This window comes from Alligator sinensis, unplaced genomic scaffold (genome assembly GCF_000455745.1).
Source record: "Alligator sinensis unplaced genomic scaffold, ASM45574v1 scaffold550_1, whole genome shotgun sequence".
Lineage (NCBI taxonomy): Eukaryota > Metazoa > Chordata > Crocodylia > Alligatoridae > Alligator > Alligator sinensis.
This window is the reverse complement of record NW_005841980.1, coordinates 39,826-44,766: the sequence shown is the minus strand read 5'-3', so window position 1 is coordinate 44,766 and position 4,941 is coordinate 39,826.

Sequence of the window (4,941 nt, the reverse complement as noted above, 5' to 3'; positions counted from 1 at the left end):
TTCCCTACCATGTGGAGGCATGCAGGGCACTGCTCGTACTTTGCCGTCTCCCCGCTTTGCAGCATCATCTCCGTTTTCCGTGTGTGAAATGGCATGATGGACATTTTCCCTGGCAAGCCATCGAGGTGTTCATACCAGAGATGGAGCCGAGCCTGCCCTTGGATCCCAGTGCTGCCGGCAGGTCAGGATGCTCAGAGCTTGATCCAAACTCTGCCGCAGTCCCGACCTGTCTGGTAGTCTCAACTGTGAGCCGGCATGAAGACATACATACGTGCAGTCTTGGCTTCTCCTTCCTTTAGTCTCAGAGAAACTGTTGCCGCGTTCTTGTGGTGTCAAGTTTAGGGTTAGCCAGTAGCTGGAGCAGGGAGCAGTGGAGGTTTGTATCATGGGAAGCTCGGTTGCAATGGAGAGGACTTGGCCACGGACCTCTCTCCTTCCCTTCTTCCCATGTCTTGCCTTTGTAGCATCTGTGTACTCACAAGGGTGCACAGTCATTTCTGAGAGCAAGGATTGTAATTGTGGCAGGAACCATGTGCAAGGTGTGCAAAGGCAGGCTCCTTAAACACTACCCCCTACCCAGGTAAGGGACTATTATAGCATGGCCCCAGGAGCCTTGAGTAGGTTACTAGCGTACTCTGTAGCTGCAATATTGCTTTGCTCGGTGATGTCTTTGAGATAGTATTTATACTTGGATGAGGTCAGGGAAATATTTATTACAGACTGTTGCACAAAATAATACCATTAAATCTAATGTTCCCATCTTCTTCCATAGGCATTCTTTGTACACAAAGTATATTTGTTTTACAGTCAATAAAACTATTCTATCATATAGAAAAGAGGCTTTTCTTTGGTGTTAAAGGCAGAAGTAGCAGAGACATATGTATATAACAATCAAAACAGCCTGAGAAAATGCAAGCCTAAGACATGTGCTGCATTGAGGAGAGCCTTTGAGAACACACCTGTCGGGCCACACGATGCATTTCAGGGGTGGGAGGGAGGAGGATGTTTGCCTGCAATTATTTATAAGACAGCCTGAGATTCTCCGAGGAAGGGACCGAATGCCAGTAAGTAAAGGGCATGTTCTTCATATTTTCTGAATACAATTCTCTCCCATGCTGGCAGCTTGCCCGACAAATTGGGTCTGGTGGAATTTGAAAATTATTCAGCTAGAGAAAGCTCATGCAAAGAAACAGTGGCAGGGCAGCAGGGTCCTCCCAGAGACTCCCTTTGGTTACCTTGAGCCTGTTGACATCATGCTGAGAAATCATAGATATCCTAGACATTAAGGGCTGGAAGGGACCTCGCAAGATCATCGATTCCAACCTCAGTACTTAGACCTTTCCCATTGCATCCACCCAGCAGCATCTGCCCGGCTGTCTTGAAAGATCCTGGGTTCAGTATCCACATGCACTTCCACCTGCTTTCATCACAGGCAACCCATCCCCATCCCCATCCCCTTTGCCTGCTTCATGAGTGCAAGGAGCACGGAGAAACCGGTGAGCTGGATCTATCTGTTTTCACTGGGAGAATAAGCTCTCCTTTTGCCCCCTTCACGCTCCAGCCTCTCCGTCTGAGTCCAGACTACCTAGCAAAGTGTGAGTTGTTTTAAAAAGAGGTCATTTACCTTGAGCAAAGAGTTGGGGACAATTTCCACGGGCGGTCTAACTAACGCGTGGTTGCGTGGAACCAGGCAGCTCCCCAGGCATGCACAGGCCTCCGAGTTTTGCAAGGATATGATCCAGCTGCAGAAAGTTTACTTGTGGTTTTGCTAATATTGCATAATGGTTGCAGAGGCCGGGTGAGAAAGGGAAACAATTTCAGTGGTCTCACGGGTGCGATTCAGAGCAGAAGGCTCCTGACTTGGGTCACCCTCTGCATTAGATGCCGATCCCACCGCTCGCAGTTTGGGGGCAGTATTAATGTGAGAATACAAAAAACCTGAGAGCATGACAGTGTATTGCAACGAAGGCTGAGTTCTGCAGAGGGAAAGCATCGCAGCACCCAAGAGGGATCCTGGCGGTGGCTAAATCTCTAAAGCATTTGCACCCTTATTTGTAGGTAGGGGAGGAAGTGTGCAGTGAGGATGGCACGTGCATCCCTGTAGCAGCACTGGCGACTAAAAAAATCTTCAGGGGATCATTGAGAGGGCTCATCCTGGTTGCCTGAAAGGAAATCAAGCAGGGATAGGAAAACTCCAAGATTTGGTTGGGAGCTGAATTGTTTGGGACTGGTGGTAGGAAAATATCCTGGCAGGGAGACGCTCTGGGAATACGTCTGTAGTTCAGACTGCATCATGTGCAATTTGCTGAATTGCTTCTGCTGAGATGAGCTGGCTAACGGCGCTGCCAATTTAGACTCCATGGATACACTGCAGAGCTAAGATGGAGGAGGTTGCTATGGGTTTGCCTAAACGACTGTGAATTTGCAGGGTTTAAAATGGTTGAATAAAGCCACCCAGATGCTTACAGCAGTCAGGATGTTGAACCCACAGAAACCTGTATCCCAAGCACAGGAAAATGTAGGCAAGAGAGTTTTTCTGGGTATTGATCTGTGAAGGTACACGTGTGGGGGAGCAACAGCAGAAAAGCCAGAGAAGCAGGGAGGGAAGGCAGCAAAAACTTTAAGGACAAAGATAAAACCACTGGAAATATGGCCTCTGAGAGAGCTTTAGGGCCGAGTGCCGTCTGGAAGAGGCTTGGAGCTGCGAGCAAAGAAACTGTGTCCTGTTCCCTGGCTCCTCACAAATTCAGGGAAATCCGACAGCCACGTCCTTTGCAAATAATTAGGAGTCTAATAGCAGAATCTGATTCCACCTCCAGGTTCTCCTCCAAACCTGGACAAATACTCCAAATACTTGATTCACCCCTCGAGCCAGAAGTGGTAATACATGGCACCCAGCTCAACCGTTAGCATGGCACTATGCATGTGTGTGTGTGCGTGTGCATGCATGCACATGTGTGTGCTCACATCTGGGACCAGACTACTGGAAGAAAAGACATTGCCCTGAAAGATGACGTGCCAGACAGTTGCGGGCTTGGCTTCCTCACTGAAACTATTCACCGTCTCATGGGCAGGTGCCTGGACCTCATGACCTGAGCGTGCACTGAGCAGCACAATGCTCTGGCCAAGGTAATGCCCTACAGATTGGCTTGTACCGGACAGCTGGCCAACGCTACCGACCCTCGCTGCAAGCACAGATTGTCACCAGTGCTGGAAGATGATGAAACCAAAACACATTGGGATGGGACGACCATCGCGAAGCAAACCTTGGCACACAAACCACCACACCCAGATAAGGGGCTACCAAATACTAACTGGAAAAAGAAAGTCAATCGGGATTTATTATTGACTCTCCCTCTCAATGCAAGAATGAGGGGTCATAACATTGACTGTTAAGAAAAACTTTCTCTCTAGGAGGGTAGTAAAACACTGGAACAGGTTACCTAGAGAGGTGGTGGAGTCTCCATCCTTGGAAGTGTTTAAGACCCAGCTCAACAAAGCCTTGGCTGGGATGATGTAGCTGGGGCTGGTCCTGCTCGGAGCAGGGGGTTGGACTAGATGTGACTCCTGAGCTCTCTTACAACCTGAATTTTCTATATTTCTATTCTGTGACCTAAGGACTGACCCAGTAGACGGCAATTCTTATATTGAGACACCGTGTTTGTGGACGAGATGACCAGGCTAGCACTAGTCATTGATGTTGCTATCCCAGCCCATCAGAAAATCACAGAACACTACAGCTGGAAGGGAGCTTGGGAGGTCACATCTAATTCAAGGCAGGATCAATCCTGTCTCAACCACCCTGGACAAGTGTTTGTTTAACCTGCTCTTAAAAGCTTCCAAACTGGCAGGGTCTGGAAAGGGCTGATCCTGCCTGAGGCGGGGGGGTTGGACTAGATGACGTCTTCTCTAGGAGGCTCATGACACTCTCTAGGGAATCCATCCCGGTGCTGAACCACCCTGATAGCCAGAGAAAAGCTAAGACGATGCCCGAAGCTGGCCACGGCTGTAAAGAAGGTGCTCCGGCTCCTTGAGAAGGTGGCCGTGATCCCAGGATTGCCACGCACCATGACGTTACGCAGTCGACCCATTCAAACCACTTCTTCTTCCATCTGGTGGATGCAGATACGGAGCAGCAACTCCAGTTTGACAGGGAGGTGGCTGAGCCAGACAAGGAGCAGAGAGAGGATGGCTGTGAGACCTCCTTCGTACCACCCAGCTCTTCCTTCTCTAGGGGATCCTCTCCCCGGGAGCCAGCAGGCGCCCATCGGCCATCGTAGGTCCTGCCATATTCTGGATCAGCAGTTCCCAATCTGCGGGACGCGTACCGGACAACCTGAGAGTGGTACGCGTTAACAGATTTATTATAATTATTTTATAATAAAAACTTGCTGACGGCACTTAAGGTTGAACTAAAAAAATTGCCGGTGGTACTTAAGGCTGTATCGTTTTAAATGGTGGTGCTCCATCTGCCCGAGTTTGGGAACCCCCGTTCTGGAGGTGACCTTGGAGGCTAGTGGCAAAAGCGCAACAATGGCACCATGCCCTTTTGAACGCCCCCGTGCTGAAACCACACCTGCCCTTGCCAAGCCACTCTCCAGTAGCGTTCGTGTCCTAGCTTTCCTTGTATAGTCCAGCCTCACCTGCGCTGTCACAACCTCCCTTGGGAAGGGGACCAGGAGGCAGGGGTGCAGCCCAGGGGTCCCCGGGGACCTGGCATTGCTGCAGCCTTGCATCTCTGGGGGAAGAGCTGGGGGGGGGGCAGGGGCAGGGCAGGGGGGTAGATGCTGCAGGGGTAGATGATGTAGGGGCAGGGGTAGATGCTGCAGGAGGTAGATGCGGCAGGGGCAGGGGTAGATGCAGGGGTAGATGATGCAGGGGTAGATGATGTAGGGGCAGGGGTAGATGCTGCAGGGGCAGGGGTAGATGCAGGGGCAGATA